At 38.7% G+C, this 24,459-nt stretch overlaps 1 protein-coding gene across 1 annotated transcript in view; it reads right to left on the reverse strand.

Moving 5' to 3' along the window:
- The window catches only part of LOC128071766 (uncharacterized), a 213,562-nt gene that overhangs the window by 187,883 nt on the left and 1,220 nt on the right, over positions 1 to 24,459 (reverse strand). The window lies entirely within an intron of this gene.

Consider the following 24,459-nt stretch of genomic DNA (forward strand, 5'->3'; position numbering starts at 1 on the left):
TTTCACTATATACATGACCTATATCAGTCCATACATGAAATATATACATGAAATGAATAGGCAAAGTGGAAATACAGAAATTTCGGGGGAAAAGGATTGCTGGAGGTCTATTCCAATAGTGTGCTATATCAGGACAGCCACAGATAATTGCTTTGCACTCTGGGGTTTCGTGACTTCTATCATACACAACTTTGAGTAAATAGTTGAAAGCGAGAACAGTTTGAATTATAGAATCATAGAATTGCTAAGGTAGGAAAAGACCTTAAAGATCATCAAGTTCAACCACAGCCTAACCATACCACCCTAACTCTAACAACCCTCCACTAAGTCATGTCCCTGAGCACCGCATCCAAACAGTTTTTAAACACATCCAGGGATGGTGACTCAGCCTCCTCCCTGGGGAGCCAATTCCAGTGCTTCACAACCCTTTCTGTAAAGAAGTGTTTCCTGATATCCAACTTAAACTTACCCTGGCACAACTTGAGGCCATTTGCCTCATCCTGTCACTTGTCACCAGTGAGAAGAGACCAACTCCACTCTCCCTGTAAGCACCCTTCAGATATTGGAAGAGAGCAATAAGGTCCCCCTTCAGCCTCCTTTTCCCTAGACTAAACAGCCCCAGTTCCTTCAGTTGCTCCTTGTAAGACATATTCTCCAAGGCCTTTGTAAGCGTTGTTGCCCTTCTTTGGACCTGCTCCAGCACCTCAATGTCCTTTCTGTACTGAGGTGCCCAAAACTCAACACGGTACTTGAGATGAGGCCTCACCAGTGCCAAGTAAAGGGGCAGGATGACTTCCCTAGTCTACTCACCACACCATTCCTGATACAAGCCAGGATGCCATTGGTCTTCTTGGCCACCTGGGCACACTGCTGGCTCATATTGAGCTGACTGTCCATCAGTACACCAAGCTCCCTTTCCATCAGGCAGCTTTCTAGCTGCTCCTTCCCAAGCCTGTGGGGTTGCCTGAGGTTGTTGTTGAACGAAACTGACCCACAACTCTTTCTTAGGAGGCTTATCACAGTTTCATGATTTGGACCTCACTGTTATCTTCTACTGCTGTGGGTACTGCTGTGGCTCTTCATCTGTAAGAGATGAAGGAGACCTCCACATCTCTTATTGTCTGACTTCCAAAGACTAGTGGACACATTATGCTCACCAATAAGAAAAATGTCCAGAGAAACAAATGACTACAATATTGTTCTTTGAAACAGATGTAGGTAGAAGGATTTTCTTTGGAAGTGTTGAAATGTTTGTTGCTCAGAAGAAGCAGATAAGGTACTAGATGCCTGAAATTTAATATATATTTTTAATTTTATTTATTTATTTTTAATCTTGAAAGATTGTTTATTTTAGGAGTATTACCAGATTCCTGTAAATTGTTGAGTTGGACATGAATCACAGGAAGACTTCAGCTATATCAGGAGTTATAATCATTGAATTTAAAGTTATTAGTTCCATTAGGAATAATCCTCAGATTGTGTTTACATCTCCTTTGGAGGCTGCCAAGTATTGGAAGAAGCAAAACATATCAAAAACTTCCTAAAGGTTGTGAGGACATGGAGAAGATGCTTTAACTACTGGACAAATCGGGATAGTTGCTAACTATTTGCAACTGCTGTTTGCTGCTGTGCTCACAGGAGGAGCAAATGTCAGCACCTCCAACAAGATCTCAGCATCCGTCTCTAAGGAAGAGTTGAGCTGCTGCAGTCTCCAAAGATTGCTTAGGTGAGTTATGATAAAGACGGCTTCAGAAGAGATCAGAGAAAAAATCTGTGGCCTTACAAAGCATTGACAGGACACAATGATCTCTGTACTTAGCCTATAATTTTATTTACATTTCCCTTGTCTTTGAAAATCCACTTCTATTAAAACTGTGAAGTGAAGAAAAAGTCTATTTTTTTCAAATTTGAAAGCTCCTACATTAATTAATGAATTTTGGTAGGGCTGTCATTGGCATGTAAGATATAGTGGATAAGACAAGCTTTCTGAATGCATCTTCAGTGCAAATGCAACTTAATGTGCTCTGTAACAAATTGCTCATACATAGTGATGGAAATGGTATTCTTCTGTGTCGCATCACCAGTGTACTTCTTAAGCTGCATCAGTGCTTCATATTTTCCATAAATAAGCTTATAAATTCATGGCAAAAGAAAGTGAAGCCTTTATATTACTATTATTTATTCATTAGTCTTCTACGGATTTAATACTCAGAGACAGTAGATACTTTACCAACACAGTGAGATAAATGCCTGTCAGAAGACTTTAGCATCTAAATAAGTAGCAAATAGAAAAAGGCGGTGATATTATGTTCCTAGTTTCTGCTTCACATTATGCATAATAGGTTTGCATACTTTATTGCAAACTTAGAGGATAATAGGTTGGTACATGACACCAGGGTGTCAAAAAGGAAATACAACTTAATTATGTAGGTTTCAAACAATTTGTTGAGACAGACTGACACTGCAGCTGTAGTAGCTCTTTCAGCAGTGTTGTGCTGTCAGCAAGGGCCAACGATTTATTCCAGCATCTCTGCCAGTTTGTGTATTTCTTAAGGTTTCCCTCTTAGTCTCTTAATATTCCTACAGTATTCCTATCATATACAGTTTCTATTTAAACATGTGGGATCTCATAGTCCCTCATGAAACTTTAAATCCAGCTATCCTTTTTCTCTCATAATAACACAGTCTTTTAAAATAAAGGCTTTAAAGTATAATATAATGTATAAAGCACGTGACAAAGTGATTTTTTTGTTTTGTCTTCTTTGGTTGTTTGGTTGCTTTTCCTGATTAGGACAGAGACTCAGCTTAGTTTTAAAATGTGGGTTCTGATTTGCTCTGAGTGCGGCTTTCGTCCTGCAGTGTGAGGTTACAGTGACAGGGGTACCAACTGCACACCAGGAATGGCCTCAGTTAGTGTTGCCAATGAATTAAGAAATCATTCATTGTTCGGCCTGGAGAAGAGAAGGCTTCAGGGTGACCTCATTGCAGCCTCCCAGTACCTAAATGGAGCCTATAAACAGGAGGGAAATCAACTCTTTGAAAGGGTAGATAACTGCAGGACAATGGGAAATGGTTTTAAGTTGAAGGAGGGAAGATTTAGGATGGATATCAGTGGAATTTTGTTACTGTGTGGAACAGGCTGCCCAAAGAGATTATGGATGCCCCATTCCTGGAGGTGTTCAAGGCCAGGTTGGATGGGGCCCTGGGCAGCCTGGTCTAGTGTTAAATGTGGAGATTTATGGTCCTGCATGTGGCAGGGGGGTTGGAAATTCATGATCCTTGAGGTCCCTTCCAACCCAAGCCGTTCTATGATTCTATGATTCATTCTATGATTCATTGTGGTGGATGACTTCTGTGGTTTGGTTTTTATTTTTAATTGTTGTTGTTGAAGGTTTTCTGTTGTGTTGTTGTGTTTTTTTTTTTTTTAAGGACTTTAAATAATAATAAAAAACATTAGTTTGTTCTGTGTAGCTCCATAATGGATTTCACCTCATTTGCTGTTTTCAGGAGTCAGATGTCTGGCTATGAAACTTGCCTACCTATGGCCAGCATTTATAGGTGCATAGCAAAATTGCACTTTAAAACTCAAGCCTGAAAAATGTATGTACTTTTAAACGAACTGTTGGACTGGAAAATGATTCAGTCCTTAGTTCAGTTATCAAAGAAGGATAATTCTTCTCTGCTTCAAGTTAATCCTCCTTTGAGAAGACTGGCGGATGAACTTTTTCTGCACAGAAAAGATTTCTAAAGTAAATATTTAGCACTTAATTCAGAAATAATATTTCCAGCTCTTTAAGTGCTCCATTAAAAGGTCTTTAGATAAACTTCCTGAAGATTTTTAGTCAGAGTTCAACAGTTCACTTCCATAACAATAATTCTAAAAACCTGCATAGTATAAAATGGGATTTCCTTTCTGTGAGAAGAAAGTTCAATGATATGGAATGCATTACAGCGGATGCACCAATGTAATGTTACAGAACAGTACACAAAAATTATAGCAAATTTATTATTCCAGCCTTATTTTGTAGTGTTAACTTCCAACACAGTGGAAAGCCTGTAAAACAGGAAAGTGATTTGCTTAGGTAGAAGAAAACATTTCTAGATCAGTTGGTATCATCTGCCACTAATAGAAAATTAGGGAGCAAATTTCCTCAAGGACAGATTATTTCCTAATCGTCTATTTTAAAGGCTCTTCTTCTTTACGGTTGGCATTTATGTTGTACTAGTGCCTACAGATTGAACTACTACTGCATGCTGAGCAGACACACAGGAAATAACTAGTGGCAGAAAAAAAAAACACAAAAAAAACCCCAAGTAATTAAAATAACAGGTTATCATGAATGACAAGAAAAAAATTCAAGTCTATAGTCTAATTTCCATGACAATTCTTTTCATAGTAAAATATGAATGGAGTCAGTTAAGTGGCTGTTAGTAAACAGTAGAATTCTCCATAGCTTTTCATTAGCTGCTGTAATAGAGCCTTCATCACATCAGTTTTTATAAGCTACCAGATTATCTCAGCACCTCAAATAATGTTTGAATTATTTTTGAATAAAATATCACTTTCTCCTTTTTAAGTCACAGTCACCAGGAAAGACAGCAAATATCCACTCTCATTCAATTAAAGGATATTTTGTGCTTAAATATCCTCTCAGAATTTACTTTTTTCATGCTATACTTTCACAGAAATCTGTCAGACGAAAGATTTTGAGTCACTGTATGTGGGAAAAAAACCTGCTTCTTTTCTTTCAATGCTGTTATCATCTTGCTTTGATCCAGAAACAAATGATGAAACAAACATAATGAAGTAGGCCAACTAATTATATAATCATGTGAGTAGCTATAAAAAGTAACAAGCAAGAAGCATAAGAATAAAGGGTTATGTACACATCAGTGCATTAGGACATATAAGGTGCTCCACTTTGCCATGTAGCAATACTTAAGAGTCTCTTCAAATGTATCATACTAATCTTCAGATCCAAATATTAGTATGATGAGAGAGTTATAAGAACTACAGACAGAAAGATTACTCCTCCCAGTGTTCTGGAAATGTCTTAAGAATGGACAGTTCATGCATAAAGGAATGATCAAATGAGAGTGTATTGCTTATATTTCTGCAGAAAGAAGTAAAATCCCTCACATCCTTCAAAGTCTACATAAAACCATGGGAATCAAAGAACTCAGGGGTTGGAAGGGACCTATGAACATCATCTAATCCAATCCCAAAGCAGGTTCCCTACAGTAGATTACACAGGAAAGAGCCCAGATGACTTTTGAGTATTTCCAGAGAATGAGACTCCAGAGTATCCCTGGACAGCCTGCTTCAATTCTCCGTAGCCCTCACAGTAAAGAATTTCTTGGACATATCCAGGTAGAACTTCCTGTCTGGGCCCATTGCCTCTTGTCTTTTTGCCAGGCAGCACTGAAAACAGCATGGCCCCATTCTGTTGATACCCTCTCTTAAGATTACATGTTAATAAGATCCAAGTCCTTTTTAGTGCACTCCATGATACCTTTGGCTTTCTTGGCCACACAGGCACGCTACTGGCTCATGGCGGACCCTGCTGTTAACCAGGACACCCAGGTCCCTTTCTGCAGGGCTCCTTTCCAGCAGGTCAGCCCCTGTAGTGATGCATGTGGTTATTCCTTCTCAGGTGCAGAACACAACACTTGCTTTTGTTGAACCTCATCAGGTTCCTCTTCACTCAACTGTCCAGTCTGTTCAGGTCTCACTGAATGGCAGCACAGTCACCACAGCACAGTGGTGCATCAGCCACTCCTCCCTGCTTTGTATTATCAGCAAACATGGTGAGGGTGGATTCTGTCCATCCATGAAGGTCATTGATGAAGATGTTAAACAAGAGTGTCTCTCCCATCTACGCTTATATCAATATCATAGTAAATGTTGATGTGAAAATATTTAAGAACAATTCTGCGAATGCTGCTTAGTACTGGGCATCAAACGTCATAAAAGTAATTTTTTAACACTTAAAATTTCTTTATGTCTCCTCTAATGACAACATTTTCGTTCATTAGATCCAAACAGCTTTTCAGTCATCAGAAATGATAGGCAGTGGATATGATCCAAAACATTATCTGAACTGGAAAACAACATCAGCAGATTGGTTCTCTCTCAGCTTCTGTACATCACATCAATTGATGTGTAGGTTTAGCTTGTTTTTTTCTTGTTTCTTTCTAGCCTTCTGACTGAATTGCTCATAATGCAGCATTCAGACATCTTCTCACAGAAGTTCCTGCACTATGCACAATGTGTAATGTTCATTAGACATTGTTCAAGATCACTTCTTTGTTGTTGTTTGTTTGTTTGTCTTGTTTTGCTTTGCTTTAAAAAGCCATTAATTCCTCTTGAGAATTTGCTTTCTGATACTCAATTCTTATTGTCCAAGCTTAGCTCTCAGGCTTGCATGTAAGAGCTTTCCAACAGTTCTTAATGTCTTTGACATGAAGAACGTTTTGCTGTCATTTTCCATTTGAAGCTTTATTTATTCCCCCCCTTTTTTTTTCCAATTTACTATTTCTTCATTCCTCTTATATCTTTACAACTCAGGATTAAGTACAGAGAAAGAAAATATGAATTCAGTAGGTTAAAATTTGAAGAATGTAGAATAACCTTTTCTGAGAGCAAATGCTTTTCCCCATTCCTGTGGGGGAAATATAACCAATAGAATAAAAAAAAAAAAATGGGTGACTCCAAAAAAAACCTTTTACACCAGATGAGGACAAGCAGAGTCCGATGAGACCTCATTGTGGCCTTCCAGTACTTGAAGGAGCATACAAACAGGAGGGGGAATGGCTGTTTACATGGGTGGAGAGTGATAGGACAAGGGGGAACAGATTTAAACTTAACACAGGGAAGATTTAGGTTAGATATTAGGAGGGTGGTGATGCACTGGAACAGGTTGCCAAAGGAAGTTGTGGACGTCCATCCCTGGAAGCAATCAAGGCCAGGCTGGATTGTGGCTCTGGGCAGCCTGGTCTGGTGGTTGGTAACTCTGCACATAGGAAAGGGGTTGAAACTAAATGATCTTTGTGGTCCTTTTCAACCCAGGCCATTCTATGATTCTGTGATTCTATGAAACTTCAGAGACACTGAGTTTTTCCTGAGCCAGGACAGGTGGCCTAGTGAAGTGGAGGAGTGTAAATCTCTTCATCAACAGCCAACTTCTCTCTCATTCCAAGTTGATTTCACACTACCACCAAGTCCCTCCACACAGCAGCCTTCTTCTACCACAGTTGTGTTGAGGTGCTGATGATTCTGGCTCCATACACTTTGAGTAGGTCAACACCATGAAATGAGGGGGTGATAGAAGCAGACTCCACCTCTTGGGAGAAATGACACAATCAACTCCCTCCCAAGATATATTTGGAAGATTTGCTTTGAGATGAGTCAGTCTGCAGCACTACTTGGACCCATATTTTTGACTAACTATGGCCTCATAGTTAGATAAGAGCTCAGTGCTTGAGTTCCCACTGTTCTGTTCAGCAGTGCACATACTCTCATTTGAAATGGAGCCAAATGGAGCCATGGAGAATGCATTATACATCCTTGAGGCAGAGAGACTGGGTGGTACTGTCTCCCTGTTCTGCTGTGTCATTTATCAAATTAATTGATAATCTCATTGAGAGATGACAGTGAGATTCCAGAGATAATTTTTACTTTTCAGTAAAAATATTTGAGGTACAACTTTTTCAATCACATCCCAGAAAAGTACAGATTTGTGAAGATTTGAGGGAATGATAAGATTTCCTGACAATAGCTCTGCTTGATAAGAAATTTAATTATCAACATTTGCATGTAGAGTTGAATGAAATTTATCAGATAGTGTTTGTGTTTAGATCTATAACTGTATTCAAGGTGGATTAGGAAGACCTGAAGAAAACTACTGCTGAGGTATTTTTAAAAATTAAAATTACCTGAGTTTATCTAAAAGGAGCTAACATCTTTATAAAATAATTCTGTGGGACATGATGTTATTTAAACATTTGAATTTAAACTTGAGATCTTACTGCAGCTCAGTTGCTGAGCCCTTGTCAGGTCAGTGAGAGAAAAGTTCTGTTTCATCCTGCTTAATTCTGCTTAATTTCTTACTAACTTGAAGGCAAGACGTTCTCTCAGTATGACATTTGTAACATAGGGCAAAAAGGGTCTGGGGCTGGAAAATGAAATTCTTTGCAACAGTAAAAAAGCTTGAAAAAAAAATTAAGACTGCTGCAGCCTTTATCTGCTGGGTATGGTCCTGTACCCAAAACTGTCCCACTGTATTTAAAAAAAAAAGCACCTTTGCCCCTTAGAACTGTAGAAATAAGTGGCAATTTACCAATGCAGCTGTTCATTTTTAATCAGAAAAGGATTTGGTTGGGGGTTGTTGGGTTTGGGGAATTTATTTATTTATTTGTTTGTTTTTGCTTTAGGCCTTTCTTTTTCATTTGACTCGTATAAATCATATTTCATTCCCTTATATTTCAAGCCTCGTTTCACATCTTTATGCACAAGGTCAGAGAGTGTAAGTCTAATAAGTACAGTGGTGGTTTGCCCTGTGGATATGCAATGCGTGCTCTTCTGTTCTTGTCTTCCACCCCTGAACTTTCTAAATGGCACCCAAGAGATTAATATCCATTAAAGCCAATGCTTAACTTAAAACTCTAGTTTTGGATTCTGTACAATAGAATTGTTTATAACACCATGGAAGCTGATGGTCCAAGCTTTTTATTAAGTTTCACATCTGGATTGATTACTATTTGGAGTGTTTTAAAGACAGGTTTTATTTTGTTACTTTTGATAAAATAGAACAACTTATTTCACAGTTCAGACCAATTCAGCAAATGTCTCACTGTGATTATATTCTGTAATTACTTGCAAAGGACAGGAAAAAGATGAAGAATTCCATGACAAACAAAAAAATGCCACATTTCCATTTGGATTGCCAAATTCCAATTTGGAATTTCCACTCCAAAATGCCAATTTCCAAAAAGTCCTTTCTTTGCTCATGATAAGTATTACCTGACTGTATAATACTAAGGTGATTTTCTATCCAGTACTCCATGGACATGCTTTGCAGGACTCTGGGCAATGAGTTCAATGCTGGTAGGGACATTGACTCCGCATGTCAAGCAGGAGACAAGTCAAGAAGAGGATAGGATGTTTAGTGATGTTACACTGTCTCATCACTCTGTGACCCCAAACTACTATCAAAAGTACTTTTTGCAGCTCTCGGTTGAAGTTCACACTACGGGGGATCTCAAGTGCTGCATTCAGTTTTGGGCACCTCAGTACAGAAAGGACATTGAGGTGCTGGAGCAGGTCCAAAGAAGGGCAACAACGCTTACAAAGGCCTTGGAGAATATGTCTTACAAGGAGCAACTGAAGGAACTGGGGCTGTTTAGTCTAGGGAAAAGGAGGCTGAAGGGGGACCTTATTGCTCTCTTCCAATATCTGAAGGGTGCTTACAGGGAGAATGGAATTGGTCTCTTCTCACTGGTGACAAGTGACAGGATGAGGGAAATGGCCTCAAGTTGTGCCAGGGTAAGTTTAGGTTGGATATCAGGAAACACTTCTTTACAGAAAGGGTTGTGAAGCACTAGAATTGGCTCCCCAGGGAGGAGGCTGAGTCACCATCCCTGGATGTGTTTAAAAACTGTTTGGATGCGGTGCTCAGGGACATGACTTAGTGGAGGGTTGTTAGAGTTAGGGTGGTATGATTAGGCTGTGGTTGAACTTGATGATCTTTAAGGTCTTTTCCTACCTGAGCGAGTCTATGATTCTATGATTTTATCTGTGGGATACCTACAGAGAATTTGACCCATGGTATGTACCCCTAATATACACATAGAGAAAAAAAACTGTTAATAGTTGGCCAGTAAAACCAGTTTGTGGGCTACTACTTACAGAAGGCTTACGGCAAGAGAAGAACTTGGTCCTTTCCCCTCATGAGGACAAAAGAATCTTTCTGAGACCATTCTGTGTGCTCTAGCATGCAGTTAGTGAGACAGCTGGTAAATAAATATATTTTATATGTAGATGCTGATTCATGAAAAGGAAACCTCAATGTTCACAGTAAAGAACTGGTTTCAAATTTCCCACTTTATGAAAATGCTGGAAGAAAATTCTCAAAGTGGTATAAATAAACAATGATGAAACAAAAAGGTTCTTTTTTATTTAAGCCATTTTTTTTCTTTAAAATTTTAAATTCACTGACTGGAACAACAATATAAAATTACTGAACCAATTTTTTTTCAGATAAATAAGCTTCTCATTTGAAAACTGAAATGTTCATGACTTGGTCTGCTTTTCTGTGTAGGAGAAGAAGAAGGAAAAAAAAAGATTGCTTGCTTCTTTTCTAGCTGTGTTGTCCAAATCCCTATAATGGCTTTTTTTAATTAGGTATCACAAAAAAAAATAAAAAAAAAATAAAAAAAAAAATTCTTCTTTTCTCAATGTAACTGTTACTTCTAATATTCTCTAGAGCATGAACTCTATTCCACAGGATCATGGGATATTCCAGCTTATACCTGAAGGCACATGCTTTATCTCCTTGCTATTACTAATAAGGTTTCCCCATACTTTGTAAGCAAAAATTATAATAATAGAATCATAGAATTCCTCAGGTTTTAAAAGACCTCCAAGATCATCAAATCCAACCACAACCTAACCATACTACCCTAACTCTAACAACCCTTCGCTAAATCATGTCCCTGAGCACCACTGAAACACCACGACTCAATAAACCACAACTGAATAACACATGGAAAACAGCATACAAGCCATGCTTCAGACAATGTGTATATATTTGCATGGCAACATTCAAATTAATATCCCTACCATTTTCACACATGAATAATGTTATATTGTGCAGTGAACCCATGACTCCAACTACTGTAAGAGAAAGCCAAGGTACTCGTGTAGAAAAAAGAAAATTCTTAATAACTTTTATTGGTTTATTTCATTTTTATTTCATTTTAAAAGGGTCAGATATATGCACCAAAATGCTTCTAAACTTTACAGCTTCCTGCTTTGCTTAATGCCCCGCAATGAATCACAATCCCCTTCATCCCTTTATCAATTTACTGCACATTGTAAAATCCTCCTCTTTTCTCAAATAATTAAGGGGAAAAAAAGGAAAAAGAGAAAGGAAAAATGCCCCCAACATGTTAAGACACCTCCTATGGAGTTTATCTTCAAGCAGCTTACATAATTTGTTTCCAAGTTCTTTGAGTACTTTAGAGCAGAATGGTTCATTTGGAATATGTATCTTTTGATAAGTCTTGAGGCTGCAAGACGGGCCAGGTGAGGAGAGTGCCTGGCACCTTGCTGAATAAGAGCTTTGATGTTGAAATCAAATTACCCAAACTGCTCGTATGCAAACTGCTTGTTTTCACTCAGCCATGTATTCTTGATATTATTAATACTGTTGCGTAATTATTTTTGCATTAGCAGTTATTCAATTAAAAATAATTAAGAGGAAAATTGAATGGACTGTATTTCTGTTTTCCCTGCCAGTAGCATAATCTAACCCCACAGCTACCTGAAGCAGCTGATATTTTGCATCACTCTCCAAAATATGATGTATCCAGACCATACAGATGTAATTAACATCTTCCATTATTATTGTGCCCCTGTCCTGGGACACCATCTGATCTCCTAAAACTCAGCAGTTAGGTCTGAGAGGTATGGGGATAAGTAGAACTGTCCCCGATTTCAACTGGGAGCTTCAATCCATGCAGATTCTGTGCAATTTACTGAAAGTTAGAAGTTAGCTTAAAATATGCACTCTTTCAGATAGTTGGCTATGATGAGCTGCCTCTATTAATTCTTCATACATCTTGCCATATGGAAAATCTTTTGCTGTTTCAATCTTCTCTTATTTACACTGGAGAAACTGAGCCTGTTCAAAAATCATATGACATCACAGCATAAAATGTTTATCAAATTCTTCTTTTTCTGAGAGCTCTTGGATCGTTAATGGATCCAGTTTCTCACATGGCATGATAATTACAGAGACCAAAGGTACTCTGATTAAATCAATATATGACTGTCATCGTTGGTAAAAAAAATTTCCCACTTTCTACATGCCATCTTGAGATCAGCCAGTGTGTTAACAACTAACATCAACGTTATTTTATTCATGACAAAAATGTGGCAGACAGTGGATTTGCTTAGCACAGGGAAACAGGCTTGAGCTATCTTTACTTCAGGAAAAGCAATATTCTTACATCCAAGAACAGCTACACAAATGATGGAGCTCAGTGTCAAAGCATTAGAGAGCAAACAATTCAATACGAATTTAGGAATAGTCCTCCTCTCTTACATAAAAGTCTACTAGAAAAAAATTAAAGGAGCTGTTTTTCTGCTTAAAAAAAAAAAAAAAAAAGTAGTTTAAATGGAAGGAAAGAATTTTATCACTCCTAAATCTATTGTAATTATCAGAATAATGAGGCACAAGAACTAGCTAAGCATACTAACCATATATAAAATACAAGTAAAACACATACAAGACTTTATGAAACCACTTTATGAAAAGATATAGCCATCAATAGGTGAATTATATGTACAATATTCATATGGGACTCCTCAAAATACATTGTTTTGAAACTATTACTGCTGCACAACACTTTAATTGAATTTTTTATTAACTTATTCCTCCACAATGCCTCTTAGAAACAACATACAGAAAGGTATCCTTCATCACAATGTGCTTTGCGATTACACATTTATGTGGTAAATATCCAAATCCATACTCATCTTCTTGCCATGCCACATACAGTCATGTTGGTTTTTGTTTATTTGCTTTTAATGGATGTGCTTTTGCTGTGTTGATTGTAAACACAATTTGTAAACAAGATCAAAATTTAAATAATACTTCTCAATATATGCACTTATATCCTCCTTCATTCTAGAAATGAATAGTAGACATCTGTTTCCAAATGAGACTGGAAATGTCTTTGCTTATGTGGGATAATATTTATTTCAGAGAAGTATAAGGGTGATCTTGGGAACTAGAGATGAGTACTTTTATGTTCAGAAAACTGGTAAAAAGCAATTATGAATAACAGAATGGAAGGAAGGCAAATAAATATGGTATATTGAGGAATAAAATTCTAGTTTCCCATACATCTTTGGCTGTACAACGGCCTTAAGCAGACAGGCAACATGATGCTCCAAAAGTACCAGAGCTAACAAAGCCTGGTTTCCTGTGAATTTGTGTCCTGTATCTCCATTACACATGAAAGGATTCACAGGGAGGCCACATCTTTGAAGGATGCCCTTCCACTGGTCTGGTGAAAGACCTGAGGTACACTTAACCCAGCAACTGGGGACCATTCTGAGGCAACCCGAGAGCAGTGAACAGACTCAATATTTTGTGTAGCAGTTTGTGCAGAAGGGCCCAAGAAGGTCCCATTAAGTCTTACTGGCATACAGTCCCTCAGGAATAGTTTTGACACACTGCGGAGCTCATTCTCCAGCAGCTGTTGGAGTTGCTGTGTCAGCTGTGGCAGAAGCTCCCACCCAAACAGAGAGGCACTCTTCAGCTCTCAGGTTGCAGGGAGTACCTGGGGCCACTATGTGGAGGCTTAGAGCCATCTCCTGTACAGAAGACGTGTTGCTGTTGTTGGTGAGTTATGGCCCAGGTAAAGAAGTTGCAGGAGAAAGTGAGCAGTCTGCAGAGCACTCAAGTAGGTGAGCAGGAGATGGATAGGATAATATCAGAGGCCCTACAGCTTCGGGGATCTTAACTCCCTATTGCAGTGAAGATGGAGGTCAGCTGTGTGCCATGTGAAGCAGTGTCAACGTCTTACAGGATGGTTTGGCTTGGTTCCATGACAAGCGGAGCGGAGGAATTCGCAAATCCACACCTCCAGAAAGGGGAAACAGGGGACCCCAAATAATTAAAAACAATGGCAACAATCTGAGGAGATTGTTTCATTTTCCGTCCTCTTACAGGGGAAACTGATATCAACTCTGGTGCCTTCTGTGGTAGATTAAGTTGGTCAGTTTTGATGCTCTCACTCTCCAACTCAGCTCAGAGTCTGTCCAGTTCTATTATGAGAGTATTTGGTTCATATTTGAGCATGACTTGATAAGCCTGAATGTTGTTTACTTCAATTTGGAGACTGAATTTTGTGAACTGGAAGCCATCTTTCTCAGTTCGCAGTATGTCCTGTTTGGACTTGAGGATGTCCCTCGGAGTGGAGGGCGTCTCACTCGGGCCCAAAGGTGTCTCACTCGGACTGGAGGGTGTCTTGTTGAAATTGAAGGTTGTTAAATTTGTATTGAAGGGAGTCTCTCTTGGTTCGGAGGACACATCTCTTGAATCGGAGGGAGTTCTGCTCGGATTGAAGGGTGTCTCTCTCGGACTGGAGGGTACCTCGCTCGGATTGGAGGTCTTTTCTCTCGAGTAGGAGACTCCATCACTCAGCCTGGAAATTCTCTCTCGGCTGTGACACATTCCCTTTCAGCACAGAGACTCTTCCAATTTCAGAAACCCTCTCCCTCTCTGGGATACTATTGAATAAGGCCTGATAAGCATTAGCCAGGCCCCAAATCATTTGTGCCTCCTCAGATCTGCCTGAGCCGCAACATCCCTGTCTCAAATATCTGTTTAGGCTCCAAGAGTCTTTCAGGTGTTCAGGAGTAAAGTTCCATGACACCGAAGATGTCTGTCTGTCTAAAGTCTCTCCCAAGCCTCTCCACACTCCCTGCCACTCAGTATTCTCTGGTTCTGGAGAAGGCTTCTTCAAAATACGATAAATACAGATGCTGAGTGAAATAATCAAAATGATGAAAAGTGCATTCAGGGAGATTAACAATGTGATCAGATGAGCATTCAAAAAAGGCATAAAGGATTCAAAGGAGAGACTAGGAGCCTGCTTAAAAATCACAAGTTCTGTAAAATTAGCAGCTCCCTCTGCAAACAGGTTCAAAAGAGAAAGCAGAATTATTTTGTTTTTCTCCTTACAGAAGCAAGATAGCAGTGCTCAAAGTTTACAAATATCCCAGAATATTCGTAATAAATTGTATCCTGGCAGTCCGCCTGGACTTTAAGGTCAAGTTTTCAGTGAGCACCTGCAGAAGAGATAAAACTGTCCTAGCAAAGCTCTCTGAAGCAGAGAGGTTTTCATTCTAAAAGCTAAAAAGCAACTTTTGCCCACATTCTCCACCAAGAATGTCAATGGCTTACGGGCTGGTTCGGCCCAGTTCTGTGACTAGTGAGGCGGTGGGATTCGTGAATCCACGCCTCCAGACAGGGGAAACAGGAGAGCCCAAATAATTAAAAACAGTGGCAACAATCTGAGGAGAAACAAAACTGATATGAAAACTAAATATGGTATTGGAATGCAAGATAACACACTATAATACAATATAGTAGAATTGAAGGTAATAAATCAAATATAAATCAAATACAATGAGAGAGAGTGTGCAGCAAAAGCTGGAAATGCCTCACCATATCGCTGAAGTGAGACATGCAGTCAGGTTGAGAAGCAAGGAGAACCAAAGGAAAAGGGAACATCAGATAACCTAGCAAGGCCTTAGATCTGTTCCTCTTGAGCATGAATGATAACAGAACAGTGAACAGTCTTCTGGGGTATGTAGTTCTTCTCTTCTGGTACAAGTACCTGGACCTGGAACATTAACTCTTCAACTCCCAGTGTTCTACATGATGTTATGATGTGGAATACCGATAACTAAAAATCATAAAACCATGACAAGCAGTAACTCAAAAGTCTGTAGAAGATGAAAACTGGAAATTGATCATTCTGGATATAGTGTTCTCCAAGCTGAGGAGGAGCTGGGCATGGCTTCAAGGAAAACAACAGAGCTGATGGACCCTGTGTCATGCAGGAAGAAGCAATGACTGCTGTGAGTGACTCCTCCGGATGTGCTCCAATAGGTCCATGTCTCTCATGTACTGAGGACTGGGTTGCGTCATGGTAAGTTTAGGTTGGGTATCAGAAAAAACGTCTTTACAGAAGGGTTGTTAAGCACCAGAATAGGCTCCCCAGAGAGGTGGTTGTGTCACCATCCCTGGATGTGTTTAGAAACCTTTTGGATGTGGTGCTCAGGGACATGATTTAGTGGAGGGCTGTTAAAATTAGGGTAATATAGTTAGGTTGTGGTTGGACTTTGTGATCTTTAAAGTCTTTTCCAACCTAAGCAATTCTATAACTCCACCATTATCCCAAGTCATCTTCAGAAGAGCTGTACTCTATCCTTTCATCCCCCAACTTCTATTGATAGCAGAGGTTGCTATGACCCAGGTGCAAGACCTTGCACTTGGATTTGTTGAAGTTCATGAGGTTCACCTCGACCTCTGGAAATAAAGAGAAGGCATCACTTTCAGAATGACCTATATGTATGTGCATGCAGAAGACCTATATTAAAATAATTTTAAGGTTATGGAAAAAAAAAAAAAAAAGCTCTTATAAGTTAGAAACTTCTGTCATTAATTCTGCAGTGTTCATGTTGTTCAATTCCCAAGATTTATGGATAGCTTCATTGTTTTGTCCACAGAACTGTGCCCCATTCAATGCATAAGATTGTTGCTTTAAAATTAATAAGCAGTTAGTTGTTCAATACTTACAGTTCAGACTCTAGCCCCAAGCTTTATTTATGGCACAATACAGAAGCCGTTCCCTGAAAATTTACTTATTTCCTTCTGGGTAGAATCAGTTGAAAATCTTCCAATTAAAAAAAAAAAACTTTGGAAAAAAAAGAAGAAAAAAAAAAAGCACAAAACTTTCTATGTCAGATTCTCAGGATAAAGAAATTCCATCCTGAAAAAAAAAAAAAAAACAGGAAGAAGAGAACGAAGGGGGGAAAAAAGAAAGGAAAGAAAAAGAAAGTAAGAAAGGTGGAAGAAAAGCCCCAATTTAAAAGCATTTTGATTATGCTGGGTTTTTTTTTTTACATATTTTCCAAATAGAATGTACTGCAGTTTGCTATTAAAGACATAACGTACTTTTGTATATATATATATTAATCACATCCACCTCCAAAGATTTGACTTTTATAACAGAAATAACAGTATAGGCCTAAACTTTTTTTTTTTTTTTTTTTTAATTTAAATATTCGATTACATTCTAAATTGTTGCAGGGTGGAGCTAGCTTCAAATTTTCATGTTTTTCTCTGCATTTCCTATGGAATGCTATTTTGTATTTTCATGATGCTCATTGCCATAGATCTCTAAATGTCTCACACTATTAATTACAGTGATTCTACAAAACACCTTGATTTTTGAAACTTACTTTACAAGTCAATGAAGATAAGGAGGGATTTGTAGAATCATTTAATCTTTTGAGTTGGAAGGAAGATTTAAAAGCCATCTAGTCCAACTTCCCTGCAATGAACAAGATCAAAACTAGATCAGGTTGCTCAGAGCCTGGTCCAGTCTGACTTTGAATGTCTCCAGGGACAGAACTTCTACTACCTCTCTGAGCAATCTGTTCCAATGCCTCAACAGTCTTACTGTAAAAACGTTTGTCTCTATATCCAATCTAAATTTTTTCTCCTTTACTTTGAAACCATTTTCCTTTGTCCTGTCTCAACAGATCCCTCTAAAGAGTCTGCCCTTTTCTTTCTTATAGCACCTTTTTAGATACTGAAAGGCCTTTATCAGGTCTTCTCAGAGCCTTCTCTTCTCCAGGCTGAACAGACACTGCTCTCTCAGCCCATTCTCGCAGTGAAGGTGTCCCAACTCTTGAATGATTTTTGTGGCCCTTCTCTGGGCGTGCTCCAACAGGTCTATGTCTGTCCTGTACTGAGGACTCCACATTTGAATGCAGTACTCCATGTGAGGTCTCTCCAGTACAGAGTAGAGGAGCAGGATCACAACTCTCAACTTGCTGGCCATGCTTCTTTTGACACAGCTCAGGATACAGTTGGCTTTCTAGGCTGCAAGAGCACACTGCTGGCTCATGTCCAGCTTCCCATCCACCTTAAGTTCTTTTTGGCAGGGTTGTGCACCATCTTTTTATCCCCCAGCTTGTCCTCATGGCAGAGTTTGCCACAATGCAGGTGCAAGACCTGGCACTTGAATTTATTGAACCTCATGAGGCTTACTGCTTGGCCCCCTGCTTGGTGGTATCTCATGGGTAGACAAAGGTCTCTCTGGGTGGCGTCCTGTCCCTTGAGTGTGCCAGCTGCATCATACAGCTTGGTGTCACCTACAAACTTGCTGAGAGTACACTCAATCCCACTGTTGATGCCATTGATGACAATGTTAAAGAGCACTGGACCCAATACTGACTCCTGAGGGATACCACTCGTCACTGGTCTCCATCCAGACACTGAGCATTGAGCACAACTCTCTGGGTACAATCTCATAACCAGTTCTTCATCCACTGAACAGTCCACTTGTCAAATCCACATCTTTCCAATTTGGAGAGAAGGATTTTACAGGGGACTGTGTCAAAGATCTTACTGAATTCCAGATAGATATTATCAGTGGCTCTTCCCTTGTCTACTAACAGTAGACACCACCACTGATGTACATGCCGCTGTAACCTGAATAAGTAGGAAAAAAAAGAAACTTGTAAACATGAAGACTATTTTAAATGACCTCATAACAATCAACATGAACATCTTCCTAACTATAACCATTTTTCACACACCGCCTACAATGAAAGCCAATGAAGCCAGCTCCAGTTGGAAACAGAACTTACTATTCCCCTCACTCCCTCCATAAATTAAGCCATCATTAAGAAATGAAATAGTGCAGAAAAATAGGAGGTAGTATATCTGCATTAGATTACAGCAAAACAGTCGTGGTCCTCCTATAAAATCAAAATGGTAACACTTAGATATTACTACTTATCAAAATCAGTTTGAAGAACAAAGTGAAATATGAACTGGAACAAGCTCTTTATCAGTCTTCTTTTGCTATGAAATAAATAAATTTTTATCTTTCCATGCCTTGTGCTGCAATGTTTGCAACTGAACTGTAAAGTATGAAGAACGTGACATTACTGTTACATCTACTGAAGTCAGACCTAGAGTTTTTCCACTCTACAGCCTGTCTGCAGTGTTACACACTTTCAAGCTGCACAGCTAGTTTCTTAAGCCTTCCAGAAAGTAGTCTTTCAACAGCACTTTAACAACAGTAATTTGTAAGTATTCACATAACACTTAGTTTCATTTGAATGCTGCAGTTTAAGGGAGATGACGAAATGAGCAATTGGTCCCTCCAATAAGACATAAACAATGACTACCCAACAAGTACAAATGCTAACATGAAGTCATGGCACCAGTGAACCAGGAGTATATTGCTTGCAAATGGATTTATTATGAAACAGTACTACTGATTGCTTCATAAATTACTTTGTGTATCTATGTTTTACTCTCGGATAAGCACTGATGTCTGGAAAAGTGATTAGGGATTGCTGTCCATCTATCAACATAAGTTGTGCCCATTTTTTGTCACATACATTCAAAACTTCTGCTGAAATGTACTGAGCTCAGGCATTGAAGTTGAAGACAAAACATTGCCCCAGTGGCAACTGGTGGGGGAAAAAAAAAAGCACCTTGTTAGATGCTGTAAAGATAAATGTGCTTTGCAATGTTGCAATGGAAATCAGTTACTATGAATACTGCAGTAAATGAACTAGCTGAATCCCCAGATGTATTAAATGTCTCTTTCTGCTACTTAAGAAAGTTCTACTGTGAATTTGAAAACTGGTAAAAGTTTTCACAGCATGGTTGTGAATGTTTAATTGCCAAGTGCCACAAAGGCACCAGGAAGCTATCTGGTTGTTACGATTAGTCACTCTGCATCAGTTGTAACTGACAGGCACAATGAGAACGGGAACCAATGAAGCAAGAAGTTTACTTGGTTTACTGAAGAAGGCAGGGCGAAAAAAAAGAAAAAAGTGTTTCCTGTCATTTCACAGAGATTACCTTTCAGTCACTGGGAGACTGTCCAAATGTTTCCAGTCATTCTTTATCTAACCTGGATCATCACCAAACCAAAAGCAGAAAGCAATTACAGGGGTGAGAGACACAAAGGCCAAATCAAAGGAAATGTGACATATAATATACACACTATACAATGTCACTGCTTTCTTACTCTTGCTGGAGGTATTTATTCAGAACATGTACTCTGTAGCATATCTGACCAAAGACAAAATTCACCATATGATGTTGTCTGACCATAGGTCTTGTTACCAAGTTACACACAATTCCTGGTACAGCAGAGTTGACTGCTGGTTTGATATACCACTATTGTGGAGAAAAATGTTAAGAAATGCCAAGAACAATTTCTAGCTGATTCCTCACATGCCCACTTCCTTAGTATTTTTCATAAATCCTTGAAGTGCTAGAAATGCCTAGCATCTATTTTAGGACTTCCATCCTCCCACCAGAAATAAATTCAGGAACGAATCAGTGTGGGTTTCTAAAGGCCAATTCATTTAGCTAAAGGAAACAAAACCTCATGTTTCTATGTTGATTCTAATCCTATTCAGTGCTATTCTCTCCTTGGAATTTACATTCTTGGAATTTACATGCTCAGAACCAGATAACACTATAATGGTAAAACAAGTGAAACAACATGAGGGAGATGGCCATTCAAACATTTTAGAAAGATTTCTAAATAATATTACAAAGCAAACAAACAAACAAAACAAAATGAATATAGAAGCAGTAAAAATAAGAGCTGATTATAATTAAGAATTGAATGCCACGTGAAGCCCAAAGCTAGTCTACATTTTTCATTAAGTTGTTCAAGGCAGTATAAAAATCAAAAACATTCAAGTAGATTTGAATGTAATTTCAATCTAACAGACATTACTGGTTCCATTGATATTCCCATTCTAAATGAAGGAGCTTGCTTTACAGCATTTTATAAGAGCCCAAAAGATTTTTATTAATAGCCAAAGTGTTTTCAGGTATATAGTTGCAATATTCATATATGCACATAAAGCTTGTGGGGAGAATTCACCCAAGGGTATATGTCTGGATATAAATAAACTGTGGGCACATTCTTTGATCAGCCAAGTGCATCCTGAGACAGAGCACAACTCAATTATAAGCAATTGATCCCTGCCCCCACAACTCCCCTGGTCTCCTGAACATACCTTACAATCTTGCATAAAAATGGCCTGGAATTCAGCAGGGCCTAGGAGCAGAGCCAGAAACCACAGGACGCCCAATGTGCAACCACCAATACAGCACAGAGAAATACAGGTGTTTGGCATAAAATCACAGGTAACATTTCATGATGCAGGCACAAGAGTGAGAGCAAGCAGAGCAGAGATACATCAGTACACATATAGGGATGTAATTATTATTCCAAAGGGGATTCTGAACATCAGCAAGCCATTAGAGGACAGCTTCTTTGTTTTTCTTGCAAAACTCTACCATAACGCACAAACTAAATCTGATTGGAAATGACAGGATACTTTTTCTGACAATCCCAGCCTTTGTCCTCTGTATGTGTATGGTTTCTTCTATACCTGTCATGGAGTTGACCAGATCAATCTATGTCCGTGACAGGGGCGACAGGCCTCTGCCCTCCCCCCCCCCACCCCAGTCCCACAAAAATGGGAAAGAAGGAAGGGAGGAAAAGAACAGTGGCAACAATCTATGGAGGAAAACTTATCTTACTATAATATCGGAATACAAGATAACACAATATATACAATTTAATTGAAATTGGGATTAATAAATCAGACAAGATGAGAGAGAGTTCCTGGGACCGATTTAAACCTGAAAAGCTTGGAACGGCCAGAAAAGCACCTCCAGCACCCACTGCAAGGCAGCAAGAGAGCGCCCCCCCCCATCCGGAAGGGCCAGATCCCGTGACTGCTGTAATGTACAGGGATAGGTACCTGGAAATATTGGTGGTAGGTGGATGGTTGGTCTGGATGGTTTCCAACTTTGGTGATTCTATGATTCTATCACTGTCTGCCCGTGTAAAAGCCAGTCTCCTTCCTGCAGCTCCTGTTAAATCATGGAAGGCCGCAATCTATTGAGGTCTACTAACTAGAGACAAGACTTCTGGTTCAGGAAATTCTTGATCTGAAATGTGCTGGATACCAACAAAGCATTGAAGATCTCTGCCATGTGTTTGCCCTCTCTTTAACTTTCCCCTAGACATCCAGTATTGACCACTGCTAGAGACAAGATGTTGAATGGTTCAGTATTCTGATCTAATCCGAGACAACATCTGTGTGTTCTTACTGTAATTTTTATCTCTGTAAATCTGCTTGTCCCATCCCCGAAAGGACCATCATCTTTAGTATTTCTGAAGCTTGCTCCAGTTCTAGTAATTTGCCATTACTCTCTCACTGGAAGTAATAGCTGTCTACAGAAAGAAAAAAAAAAAAATAAAATCTTTTCATGAGAGAAAGAGTCAACATACATGGTTATAAAGAGTAAGCATACTGGGTAGGCATAGTGCTTGAGAATACTTTTCTGTAAGAAAAAAAAAAACACACACAGTGGTGGTTTGTTTTATAGTACTTAAAAAGTGATTATGAAGTAGAAAAGGCTAGCAACACTGCCTACAGCAATGCTTGTATATGTATTTCTTTCTTGGTTAAGAAAATGGTTTTATGAAAATAAAATGCATGAAGCACCTGCAGTTGGCTTAAGAACTTCAGCAACCTGCTCTCTGCAGTGATGGAACCAGTTTTCAGCAAACCGTTAAAGTAACCCAAGGTATCTTAGTAATCATGCAGTGACTTAGGAACTCAAAATACCACAGCAATGAGTGGCATTGCAGTGGGTTAAATGGTTGAGATGACTTTTCTGGTGGACTCTTCACACTCTCAACCCTTAAATCATATTACTTTAATTTTCAAGTACGCTGATCTATCAAATCAGTAACTGAAAACCATGAGAAAAAATTCTAAGTTTCCTATCATGCAGGAAAACAGCTTTTTTTTCAGTTTGAACTCTCAGATACTGAAAATTTACAAACAGATGACAGATTTCAATCATCTCATAAGAAAATGTTATACCTAGTCATTTGACAAAAAGAATTCATGACAAAATGGAAAAGGATATCTGATAATTTTTCTAAGTCTCTAAATAAACTTACTGCATGAATGATAAAGGATTCAAATTAGCAGCAGATGCAGAGAGTTACTCCATTATTTTTTTTTTAGGTAAGTAGACATCCAATGGATGGAAACCTAGCATACCGTGGAGGATGTTGATCAAATTTCTAAATGAATATCTAAAAATGATAATGAATTTGAGTCAAAATGGCATATACAAGTCTTACTGCTTTGTCCAAGTCCCTGTACTCCTTGTGCTTTCAGATTAAGGACTCTCAATGTGGCACTCGATATAAATAGGCTCTCAAAGTGTGTTTTTGTTGTTGTTAAGTGTTTTACATACTTAACTCTTCCTCAGAGAGGTGAATTATGCCCATCAGATCAACGTTCAGAGAAAGGACATGATTAAAAGACTGAAGCACTGCTGCTAATGGCAAGGAAAGACAATTCATAGGTATCCAGTTTAAAGAAGGAATAACATACAGTCTGAATCCAGCAAATGCATCAGGATGGACAAAGGAAAATGTCAGTGCTGGGGTCTATTCAGACTTAGGAAGGTGAAAAACATGTGAGTTGAGATTAAAGTAACTGTTCAAAAATGCTCAGTAATTGCATAATTAAAAAAATAAACACTTCAGGATCACATTAAAATTTTTCATTGACCTATTTTTATCACTGAAGTTACAGGCATTCCTAATAAAATGAAGGGCAATGCTCTCAAAAGCTCACATTTATATTATACATCTTTAGGTGTCTGAACACCTTAACTTGAAACTTATTTGAGCTGCAGTTCCTTTACAGCTGTGAAGCAGCTCAGCCAAAATCTGACCAACTAAAAATGGCAGAGCAGAATGATCCCAAGTGAGGCTGTATGCATAATTTACAGAATTCATAAAGATAATGACACTCTTATACTGCATATTCAGTCTAAGAACTGTAGGGACATGGGCTTTAGCACCTTTCATGCCTGATTCAGTGCAACCATCTGAACATCCTGGGAAAATGTCCTAACTGGTTTGATTCAGTGGCATTCTGGCTTATACTTTGCTACTTCTCTGTGTCGAACATTTTATTTTGCATAAATTACACATTCAGGGTGTGTGAGAACTCAGAAAGGTTAGGACTTGCAAATCCTCAGATTAGGGAGACTACATGTTTGTTTTATAAGCCTTGTAGCGTATTAAAACACAGTTGAAAAAAGAAAAACAACAAATAACTACAGAGTTATCTAAGGGATGACGTGCAACTCCTTGATTTTGTGGCTGGTACATATATAATATTTTCATCCACTTTGGAAACAACATGTATATAAAATGCACAGTTGTCATAGATTTGCCATTTTTAACATGAATTGACAAATATATGTGGACATCCCATTGCTGTCTTCCCTCTGAAAGATAAGCAATCAAGCCTTCAGCAAGAGCTATTTTGCAAAGGTCATTACA

Source organism: Tympanuchus pallidicinctus, unplaced genomic scaffold, assembly GCF_026119805.1.
Source record: "Tympanuchus pallidicinctus isolate F22 unplaced genomic scaffold, pur_lepc_1.0 scaffold6, whole genome shotgun sequence".
Taxonomy (NCBI): domain Eukaryota; kingdom Metazoa; phylum Chordata; class Aves; order Galliformes; family Phasianidae; genus Tympanuchus; species Tympanuchus pallidicinctus.